Source organism: Callorhinus ursinus, unplaced genomic scaffold, assembly GCF_003265705.2.
Source record: "Callorhinus ursinus isolate GAN/ISIS: 27379988/994484 unplaced genomic scaffold, GSC_fseal_2.0 scaffold22, whole genome shotgun sequence".
Classification (NCBI taxonomy): domain Eukaryota; kingdom Metazoa; phylum Chordata; class Mammalia; order Carnivora; family Otariidae; genus Callorhinus; species Callorhinus ursinus.
This window is the reverse complement of record NW_027397084.1, coordinates 11,514,560-11,526,805: the sequence shown is the minus strand read 5'-3', so window position 1 is coordinate 11,526,805 and position 12,246 is coordinate 11,514,560. Positions and strand designations below refer to the sequence as shown.

The window sequence follows — 12,246 nt, the reverse complement described above, 5'->3', positions numbered from 1 at the left end:
GTTACACTAAATACAATTTGAAAAAAATAAACAGTGTTGACCACCAGATCACCTGAGTGAGGGTAAATCCCTACTGCCAAGTGCATATTGCACTGTGTCCTATTAAGCAAGCAAAGAAATCTGTTGAGAGAGGCTGACTGATCATCTTGTCCTCAAATTATAAAGAAACTTCTCTACAGTGCATGACTTTTGGTGAACGTTCACATGGTCAAAAATAGTTTCACATTCTGTCACTACTCAATCTACCTACTTTACCCCCACCACATTTCTTTGTCCTTGACTTTCCAGTCTTGTTTTCTCCCCAATAAGCAGATCAGTGCATTAGTTACTGCCTATAAATTAGGTTTGATCCATACATCAGACCATTTCTCCTTTCATGCAAAGTGGACAACCAATCCATATGATATTCTATCCACTGGGAAAACTTTCCTTTACCACACTTTCTGGGCCATCTCTAAGTAAGGTTGAAAAGCAGTGGCCATCTGCATTTGCTGGTACCAGCATACCATAAATAATAGACCCAGAAGTAAAGCAGGCCTGTGCCTTTTCCTCCTCTGTTTATAGGGAATCCCCACATGGCCTGTAGTCTAAGTTGAGTGAGATACAGCAACACATTAGCCACAGACACCACAGGAGTCTGAGCTGCCTGATCATGCAGTTACTTGTGTCTTCCAGACCTCCTCAGCTTGGTCTTGGATGGTCCATCCCCATTTAACATTGGAATGCTGCTGCATGTGCCCAATTTTATGATTTTGTGGGTTCAATAACATCCAGTCCATGATGGGTCATTTGGGACAGAGTTGATTAGTATGCCATAATCAGACGTTCATTCAGTCATTACCAGGAACCAGTAATAATCCAGGAGTTGCTTTTCAAAGAGGGCATAGTTGTCAGAAGAGGAGAACATGACCTTATTCTGGAATCCTAGGAGTCTGGGTTGTGATTCTTTTACTGGGTCTTACCGGAGGCTCCACAGAGCATTTGTGTCAACCACAGAGGTCATTGGGTCTACTGGGTTGTAAGACATAAGTGGCAGACATTTTGTATCACTGCCTTGACTTGCTAGAGTCTTTTCATTGGGTATCACCTACAATTGACCCAGCATGTAGATCAGAGCATCATGCCCAAATGTAGTATATGTTGCCTCCAAAAGCAGAAGAGGCCCACCAAGGATTGTATCCCTTTCTTCCTGGTACAAGGCACAAAGTGAAGAAACTTCTCGCTCACTTCAGGGGGGCTATCCAAACATGCCCAAGTGCCCTGGATTTCCACAGAAACATCCCCCACTGTGGCCAAGCCCCTTGCTGGGTTTATTTCCCATCCTCTGGCATGCATGCTTTCTACTGTGGCAAATGGGGTCCTGGCTACTTCTCACTCATCAGGGCCAGTTAATATAACTTTATTAATACAGAACAATCTGACATTCTGTGAGATATCCAGATGATCGAGTTCCCCCTAGCCTATGTTGTAACAGAAATAGAACAGACTTAGCCCTTAAATAAAATAATAAGGACACTAATCTCCCTGCTTCATGAAAGCAAACAGCTTTTGTTATCTTTGCTGATAGCGATGAACAAAAAGACTATGATAGGGATGCCTGGGTGGCTCAGTCGGTTAAGCAGCTGCCTTCAGCTCAGGTCATGAACCCAGGGTCCTGGGATGGAGCCCCATGTCGGGCTTCCTGCTCAGCGGAGAGCCTGCTTCTCACTCTCGCTCTGCCTACTTGTGCTCTCTCCCTGTCAAGTAAAGAAATAAAAATCTTTTTTAAAAATCTATGATAATTCAATAGCAGAATACTAGTAGAGTGTAGTGGGGGGCTGCGCTAATTTGTGCCAGTTAAGATGCTTTATCCAGATCCTCAGCTGAGCTTGGCACTACTCCCAAATGAATTTGAAATAATCTACATTCTCCAAGATGCTCTGGTGTTTGCATTATCCAAACAGGTGAGTTAAATGGAGATATGGTAGGAATTACCCATTCTGTGTTGTCTTTGAGTGAGTCATTAGTGTCTATAATTCCCCCAGAGATGTGTTGCTTTTTGTTTACCATCTTGGGTTGGAGGTCAGATGAGGGCAGTACCAGGGGCTCCTATTTGACCTCTTGCTACCTAATGCCACTTCATGGGTCAGGGAGCCAGTATGAGGGTTCATCAATTTGCACAGTTATATCTGTTATCACTACCATCTGGAACAAGGGAAACGAGCACAGATGGGTCCAGGATCCACTTTGCAATAGGCTTGGAACAAGACTTCATCTATTACCTAAATTTGGTAAGTCCTTTCTCAATAGAGGAAGCTACAATGGCATTTGGGGGTCTCCAGAAATTAGCATCGTATTAGAACCAGTATCTGGTAACTCCAGGGAGGTCTGGGTATAAATTTTTTCTACTGTATAGTCACCCTGTTAAATGAATACAGGTTCCTCCAAGGGAGGTTTGTGGCCACACTGCAGAGTCCTTCCTCAATGGGTCTTACCTCTTCCTCAATCAATGGTCTCCAAGCCTGTGTACTGTCTTAGATCTGGACACCGAACAAGACACCAGGTCAGATTTCTGCCCACCTTCCCTAGAATTTTTTTCTGCTTTTCAGGTCAAGCTACTAGTTTAAGGAACCTTAGAAGTCTGCCCATCTACTTCATTCCTAAGGACTCTGTGATCAATTAGCTACCATCACAGAGCCCTACAAATCAAAATCTCTAATTTCCACTCAGAAACCCTCATGGCTTAGTGTACTAATGTACTCCTTGCCCCTTGCTGCCACTTGGCCTCCACCACGCCAGGATTCCATTATTCCCATTGGAACTCCACTGCAGCATCTCCCACCCTCACTTCCAACCCAGGACTTTTCAAAGATGCTGGTGCTCCTTTCACTAATAATGTACTTTCTAATGTCTTAGGAAATGAGTCTCCTCCAGACCTTCTAGGGGGACATAGCAATTTGCACATAAACAATTAATTAAAACATTTTTCTCTCCCTAAGCCTGTGGACCTCTCTCTGTACAGTATTCCAGGGAACTGACAACATATCATTCTCAGTGATTATATGTCAATACTAAGTCCAGACTTTAGTAACACCTCCACATAAAACACAGCACAGTGAAGTTCCCCAGAGCTACCTCTACCCTAGGCTTGGATGGGGAGCAATATTGCCAGAACTCTGTCCAATAGGAGACGAACACTGCCACTGCCAACCTGAGGCCTAGAGGAGAGAGAACCAAGGAACTAACTCCTGTTGGTGTTTCCTCCTGACCTTACCAATGGAAGCCAGAGGGCAATGGAGCCCAGTTGATTCATTCCAGAAAGGGTAGCCTTCCAGGGAACAAAACAGGGCAAAGAAGGTAAACAGTGAATTTGGAGAAGAAAATAAACACTATCCAGTATACATGTCAATGTATAAACATTAATTTTTAATGACTGCATATTATTTCATTGTATGAATATACCAGAGAGTTATATGTAACAGTCCTCTGCTCATGGATATTTAGGTTGTTTCCAATCTTGTTGTTGTCGACAGTACTGTTATCAATACTATATTATAATGAATAACTTGCACATACATTTTTATTATGATAGGACATAAGTACCAAATTTACATTTTAAGTATGCCATTCAATGTCATTTGAGTACATTGACATTACTGTGCAACCATTACCACCATCCATCTCCAGACAGTTACATCTTCCCAAACTGAAACTCTGCACCCATTAAACAATAACTCCCCATTTATCGCTCCCGACCAGGCCCTAGTAACCACTATTCTGCTTTCTGTCTTTATGTATTTGACTACTCTAGGTACCTCATATAAGTGGGAGCATATTTGTCCTGTTGTATCTGGGTTATTTCATTTAGCCATTTATTTATAAGCTGCTTGTGGCTTATTTCACCTATTTCACTGAGACAAAATGCATCCATGTTGTAGCATAGATCAGAATCTCATTCTTTTTTAAGGCTGAACAACATTCCATTGTATGTATGCACATACGATATTTTGCATGTATAGTCACATACATGGGATAGAAATAGAATCACTTGATCCAAGGATGTATACATCTATAATTTTTATGTCTATTCCTGAACTGCACACTCCCTCACAATGCAGTAAAGGTTTTGTAGCAATTTATATTCCCATCAACAATCTATGAGAGTAATTCCTATATGCTTGCTAACACAGTATGTTGACTTTTAGATATCTGCCAACTGGATAAATAAAAGAAAAAGATAAAAAGATAGTATTATAAGTCTCTTATTATAAGTTGAGGATTGTATGTTTTAGGTGGGAAATGGGGACACTTTGAAATAATAAATATTTACTAAATATTAAGGAATAGTCAAAAGAAATTAGGAGAGGGCTATTTTTAAAATTCATCTTAGAGAGTAAAGATATTATATGTACCATAGTTGCCTAGCACCCATTTGCAGGCTGTCTTGATATTTCTATGCTCTGACCCAAAAGGACTAGCACAACTCACAAGGCCATTACTTTGGATCCTGACTTTCTATTTGGGGGCCTGTCATCAGGTGGCAAGTGCCTTCTTGGTGGCCACCACAAGGGTCCCTCTTTTTGATAACTAACCCTTCTACTGAGAGAGAGAGGGAGAGAGAGAGAGAGAGAGAGAGAGAGAGAGAGAGAGAGAGACTGCTTCTCCTTCCTAGGGTCTTTGGTCTTGATTTTGGTTTCTCGTCTGTAAAGTACACCATGACCAGGTAATGGATGCCAGAGCTGACATCAGCCTTCAGGTGAGAAAGAAAGAGTTGGCCATGATATCTGTCATTCCACTGATCACCAGTGATACTGCCTCTCTAGTTGTTATCAACTTTCTCATGGCTGCTCACTAATCTTTTCAAAGCTATGTACTTAAAAATGCTAAACCAGACACAAGGGCTTAACAGGATAACTATGTCTTAATGTGAATCACAGACAACCCTGACAGAGCAGTCATGTCAGAACTAGTGTTCCTCAAACTTGTTTGATAATAAGAATCATTTGGGGTGTTTGTTAAAAATCCAGTTTGCCAGGCCCCTTCCCTGGAGATTCTGTTCCCTTTTTTTTTCTTTTTTTAAGATTTTATTTATTTTGACAGAGAGAGAGGCACAGCGAGAGGGAACACAAGCAGGGGGAGTGGGAGAGGGAGAAGCAGGCTTCCCACCGAGCAGGGAGCCCGATGTGGGGCTCGATCCCAGGACCCTGGGACCATGACCTGAGCCGAAGGCAGACACTTAAGACTGAGCCACCCAGGAGCCCCTGGAAATTCTGTTTCAGTAGGTCATGAAAGGCAAGCAATGTGCCCAGGTCATGTGAGCAGTAAATGGCAGAGCCAGGACTCTTTGATTTCAAAGTCCTGCTCTTACACATTCTTATACACAATTACTAATTATATACATTTGGGCAAGTCACTTAATAACTGCCCTTTACAGAGGATTTTACAGTTTATGAAACAATTTCACACTATTATTTAATTCTTACAATCCTATGAAGTTGATAAAATTACCCCCACTTTATAGAGGCTGAGAAAAGTCAAGTGACTGGCTAAGGCAGGGGTCACATATTCAAATGCCTCTAGAGACCAGGCAGTTTCATCCATTTTTTTTTTAATCACCGATTCATTCATTTATCTCTTTAACAAGTAAGCATTTACTCATTTATCCATTTAAGAAGTATTTATTGAGTACTGACGATGAGGGATGCAGTAGTGAATGAATAAAACCCTTGCCTTCATGGAGGTCACATTCAAGGAGGAAAATAACAAGCTCATACAGAACAAATGAATAAGATAATTTTAGAATATGATAAGTACTATGGAAACAATAAAACATCCTTTTTAGTGGGAGTGGGAGGCACTTTGCCTATGGTTGTCTGCTATGATAGCTTCTAGCCTACATGTATCTATTAAGCATTTGAAATATGGCTACTCCACATCGAGATATGTCATAAGTATAAAATACACACTGGATTTCAAAGACTTGGTACAAAAAAAAAAAAACCGAACGTAAAATATCCCAATCATAATTTGTATATTTATTACAAGTTGACATGATATTTTAAACATATTGGATGAAATAAAATATATTATTAAAATCAATTTCACCTGGTTCTTTTTACTTGTTCTTAATGTAATGTAAAATTACATGTGTGGCTCTTATTTGTGACTCCCATCATGTGTCCTTTGAATGTTGCTGATCCAGATGGACCAAGGAAAGCCTTTCAGAAGCAGAGACCTCAGTGATGAGAGAGTTAACCATAAGAAGATCTGAGAGATGGGCTTCCCCAGGAAGAGGGAACTGTGGGGGAAACTCACATAAGATGGACTGTGACTCTCGACCTTGGGGAACAACCGGGAGTGGTGGAATACAGGAGTGTTTCCCGCCCAAATCATTCAAATCCAAAATGTTTAAACACCGTGAAGAGTAAGAAGTGAGTGAGTTGGATCGGTAGCGGGAGCGGAGAGCGGACCCCAGAGAGCCCTGAGCAGCCCCGCCGCGGCCAGCTTAGTTACCATCACACCCCGGGAGGAGCCGCAGCTGCCGCCGCCAGCCCCGACCACCATCACAGGGCCCATGAGCAGAGAGGCCGAGACCCTGCAGCCGCGCGTCCCCCCCCCCAACGCCCCTGCCCTCCGCGCTGCCGACACCAAGCCCCGCGGCGGCCCGGGCAGCCTCACATTGGCGGCGCCTGCCGGCCGGGACAAAAAAATCATCACAACAAAGGTTTTGGGAACAGTAAAATGGTTCAGTGTAAGAAACGGATATGGTTTCCTCAACAGGAATGACACCAAGGAAGATGTATTTGTACACCAGACCGCCATAAAGAAGAATAACCCCAGGAGGTACCTTCGCAGTGTAGGAGATGGAGAGACTGTGGAGTTTGATGTTGTTGAAGGAGAAAAGGGTGCGGGGGCAGCAAATGTGACAGGCCCCGGTGGAGTTCCAGGGCAAGGCAGTAAACATGCAGCAGACCGTAACCAGTATAGACGCTATCCACGTCGCAGGGGTCCTCCACGCCATTCCCAGCAGCATTACCAGAATAGTGAGAGTGCGGAAAAGAACGAGGGATCGGAAAGTGCTCCCGAGGGCCAGGCCCAACAGCGCCGGCCCTACCGCAGGCGACGCTTCCCACCTTACTACATGCGGAGACCCTCCAGGCGTGGACCGCAGTATTCCAACCCTCCTGTGCAGGGAGAAGTGATGGAGGGTGCTGACAACCGGGGTGCAGGAGAGCAAGGTAGACCAGTGAGGCAATATGTATCGGGGTTGAAGACCACAATTCTGCAGGGGGCCTCCTCGCCAAAGACAGCCTAGAGAGGATGGCAATGCGGAAGATAAGGAAAATCAAGGAGATGAGACCCAGGGTTAGCAGCTACCTCAACGTCGGTACCGCCGCAACTTCAATTATGGATGCAGACGCCCAGAAAACCCTAAACCACAAGCTGGCAAAGAGACAAAAGCAGCCGATCCACCAGCTGAGAATACGACCGCTCCCGAGGCTGAGCAGGGCGGGGCTGAGCAAATGCCGGCTTACCACCTCTACCATCATCCGGTTTAGTCCTCCAATAAATATGAAGAAGTGAAGAGGAAATTCCAGCAATAAGAAATGAACAAAAGACGGGAGCTGAAGACCTTAAGTGCTTGCTTTTTGCCCATTGACCAGATAAATAGAACTATCTGCATTATCTACGCAGCATGGGGTTTTTATTATTTTTACCTAAAGACGTCTCCTTTTGGTAATGACAAACGTTTAAAAAAAACCTGGTTTTTCTCAATACACCTTTAAAGGTTTTTAAATTGTTTCATATCTGGTCGAGTTGAGATTTTTAAGAACCTCATTTTCAATTTGTAATAAAAAGTTTAAAGCTTGATTTTTTCAAAAAAAATAATCAACAAACAGCAAGCACCCATTAATAAAGGTCTTAAAAAAAAAAAAAAAGAATATGAAGTGAGTGCCTGAGTTGTTTTCTACCTTGGTCACCCTGCCTTTAGATCTTACTCTTCCCCACCCTTAAAAGAAGTAAAAGTACCCTGCGTGGGAAAACCAGATCAGCCCTGTCAATTCAACCAGCTCAGCTGAGCAGTGGGCAGCAGTCAGCCCTCCCTCAAATCCAATCACACAGCCAGAAAATACTAGGAGAATTTTTCTTCTGATTTCAAATCCCATGTTCTTTCCACTTAGCCTGTTTGGGGCAACAGATCCCTTTGAGAATCTGAGGAACACTATGGGCCAAGTCTCCCTCCATTACTACCACCACAATATGCCCACATTAATACTACATATAATTTAAGGGGCTAAGAGGTCCTCCACCAAAGCCCATTTATGAGCCCCAGACTGAGCTCTGTGGTACAGATATCTGGCTCCCTTCTATGCACCAAAACTATAACATGGAGATAATGACATCAGTTTCCTTTACATCACTGAAATACTGTGAGGACTGAACGAGATGATGTTAGTGAAACTGCTGTCTGAATATAAGGTATTACTGTTATATTCAGCCAGGATTTAAGGGCCCATAATAGTAGTGCTAACGCCTTGCAGGGGTTTTTTTAACTGAAGATTTACCAAGATTTGGAATTAGAGATTTACCAAGAAATGGAAGAGCCCAAGTAATTTTCAAGTGATATAAGAAATTTGGGGGAATCTGTTCTAGATCAGTGTTTCTCAATACTGCCTGTATCTTAGAATCACTAAGAGAACTTTTTTAAAATTCTGATGAAATAGTACAACCCCTGAGAAGGGAATAAGTAATTTCTAGAAAATTTGCATGTGGCTTCTGACCCAGGAACCCTACTTCCAGGACTCAATTTCAAAGATGTGACGGTAAATTTTGAAAAGAAGGTGAGTACAGGCTATTCATTGCTGCACTATTTCCAATATCAAAAGCCTGGAAACAACCCAAATGCTGAGAGAGAAAGGATTAACATGCTTAAGACTGAACATTTGCAGGCTAGTTTTCCAGAAAAGTAGTGGGCCTCCTGTGAATCTCCCTGGAAATTTTTGTGGCCCTGTGCTTCAGGTGATCAATTCTAGTCAGCTTAAATCTCAGCACCCACCCACTCCCATCCTAATGATCCCACGGTCAGGGCTGGAACTCAATCCTGAACACTTCTGTGGAAAATCCTGCCAGAAAGCCACCTCCAGGAGGTATAACTACATGGCTTGGACCTCAGCCCTCTGATCACTGTGAGAAGGCTGGTGATTCTCCTAACCTGAAAAACTGATGTGGCAGGATCAGACCAGGAATTAGGAGATGCCTCACTATATTGCAATGGCATCCAGTCCTGATGATGGAGGAGGAGTCAGTGCTTCCTCCATCTTTTAACTTAAATGCCTCATGGCACAAGAAAGGGACTCTGGGCTTCAGATCCACCTAGGATAGACAAGGAGAGACTAATCCTGCAAGTTTTTCCTAGTGAGTACTGTGCTAACCGGCCTGACATGCATACTACTTGATCATTTGCCCATTTTTACACTCAATTGGTACAGTGAGCTGGGCATCTGGCCAGGCAGCCACTATAACTTTCTGCAAAATAATCAGCAGATCAGGAATCAAAGTCCAACTAGGGGGTAGGACAAATCTCCTTCAGGTAGCATGGCCAGCTGTTGGGATTAGTCACTAATTGTACGTGGGAATCTCATGAAACCTCAGCAACAGAAGACCCAGAGGGTAAAGACTTCTTGGAATAGAATTATTTTGTTGTTAGTAATAACCTGGCAAGAGAGTTTCTGAGGAAGGAGTGGCTCCATTGAAATGAAGGCTGAACCAGCACTTGATACCAGTACCTTTCTATAATCACTGAAGAATGTTTACCTTGGGGTACCTGGGTGGCTCCGTTGGTTAGGCGTCCAACTCTTGGCTTCTGCTTGGGTCATGATCTCAGGGTCGTGGGATCTAGCCCCAAGTTAGGCTCTGTACTCAGCAGCGAGTCTCCTTGGGATTCTCTCTCTCCCTCTGCTCCTCCCCCTCCCCCCTATGTGCTCTCTCTCAAATAACAAATAAATAAATCTTTAAAAAAAGAAAGAAAGAAAGAAAGAATGTTTGCCTTATGCCTGACCACTTAGTACCTGAGATGGAGGGGTGTTAGAAAAAGACACAGATCACCCTAAAGACTGGCACAAGAAGGATCCCAAAATTATACTCCCTCCCTTCTAGGATAACTAGTAAAATAGGCAAAATGAAACAAAAGAACCTGACTTTGTACTTTGCCTAGTTCCATTAGTCCATTGAGAAATTGCAAAATGGTGATAATCTAATTCTATTATTCCTTTTTCATTTATTAGAATTTTTCCATAAAGAATTTTTCTTCATCCAGTTTTTTTACATCTTGAGGTGCCATGCAGGAAAGGCAAGAAAATTCCAGGCTCATTTCCTATATTTCCTGTTCCAGATTCAACCCATGTGTTTCTCCAAAAAAGTTTTGGTACTTTTTGGTGAGAAATTATGTTTACAAACTATAATATGGGCTTACAGGTGCTTATTGCTTCTAGGCTGCTTATTTTTTATATGCCTTTTTTTGTAAACAGAGTTAGGACTCACTTATTTTTTTTAAAGAAGATATATTAGGATTTTATTCTGACCTTTCCGATTCAAACTTAGGGTTAAAAAGTTTTTATATACCTCTCTTGTTTTATGTTTATATCTGTTTTCTGTCTCCTGAAAACTTAGTTCTTTATGACATTAGCATCATCCGTTTGCTCTGTCTTACCTGCCAAGATACATCTTCTGATCACAGAGAAAGGCCCAGTGATGTGAAACAACAGGAAATACATACATCATCACCTAAGAAATATCCTTGCTAAAAATTCCAACCTGATGGGGTATCTGGGTGGCTCTGTCATTAAGCATCTGCCTTCAGCTCAGGTCATGATCCCGAGGTCCTGGGATCGAGCCCCACATCGGGCTCCCTGCTCCGCGGGAAGCCTGCTTCTCCCTCTCCCACTCCCCCTGCTTGTGTTCCCTCTCTCGCTGTGTCTCTCTCTGTCAAATAAATAAATATGATCTTTTTAAAAAATTAAAAAAAAATAAAAATTCCAACCTGAATATGAAGTAGACCTAATTATTGATTTTCTCAAAATCGGGAAATAAAGTAATATGATAGGACCATATGGATGCAGTCAGCAAAGTTCAAATCGTAAGGAGTTTGGGGAAGATGGTGGAGTAGAAGGATCCTGAGATCACCTTGCCCCCCCCACATACACACACACCAAGATAAAAGCCACATTTATGCAACTAAGTCAGAAAATGATCAGAAGACTGGCAGAACAGACTTTCCACAGCTAATCATAGAAAGAAGGCCACATTGAAAAGGGTAGGAGGGGTGGAGGCACAGCCAAGAACAAAACCCCCAGTAAGATTAACAACAAACTGGTGACATCCCAAGCATGGAGAAGTGAGAGGATCAGACCCCACCCCAGGCACTGGAGACCCACACTGGGAAGACAAGTCTTTATAGCATCTGGGTTTGAAAACCAATGGGGCTTAATCCAAGGAACTTTAGTGGGCCTTAACTCCAGTAGCTTTTAAAAAACAGCAAGCTTAACTCCAGGAGAGCTAGAGGGTGATAGGAAACTGAGTCCCTGAGCTTAAAAAGCCTGAAAACTCAGCCTGAGACACAGCACAGAAGCAGCAGTTTGAAGAGTACATGGGGTATTACTGACTAATCTTAATGCTGGAGGGACGGGGATCTTTAAGAGATTTCTCCTGGATCTCAGCAACAAAAAAGCTAGCAGGCTCCACTTCTCTTCCCCTCCCTCTGCCTAGATATCAGGACACTTGCTGGAGCCAGAGCTGCATTTTCCATCTGCCTTGCTAGCACCTACCCTTGTTTCCCTACTGACAGTCCCACTCAACCCTCCCACCTTGGTAAGCGCCCATCCAAAGCTGCTCTTGCCCTGTCACACCTTGTAGGCAGCCCTTGCAAGACTCAACACTACTCAAAAGTGCCTCCTGCCCTGGGAAGAGGGGGAGTTAGCTGCAGACACCAGCATGCCTGAAGTTCCAGCAGTCCAGCCTTTCAGCTGGCTATGCAGGGAACAAGCCCTGCCCTCCAGGGCACCCCCAACTATGGCAGAAAGGCTAAGTGCAGATAGCTAGGCTGCCTGCTAGCCCCAACCACCAATAATCACACGGTGACCTCAGATAGGCCTTTCAACAGTGTTAGGACCAAACCCCACCCAGTGCACTCAGAGCAGCTCATTTCAGCCAACTGAGCTAAAGGCAAATGAAGCTAAGCCACAACAGGAGGGTGCATGCAGCCCACAC

General features: G+C 43.4%; 1 pseudogene; it reads left to right on the top strand.

Annotated features, from left to right (window-relative positions):
• The first annotated feature begins 6,553 nt into the window (after positions 1–6,553).
• On the top strand, positions 6,554–7,540 carry LOC112837802 (Y-box-binding protein 1 pseudogene; annotated as a pseudogene).
• The last annotated feature ends 4,706 nt before the right edge of the window (positions 7,541–12,246 follow it).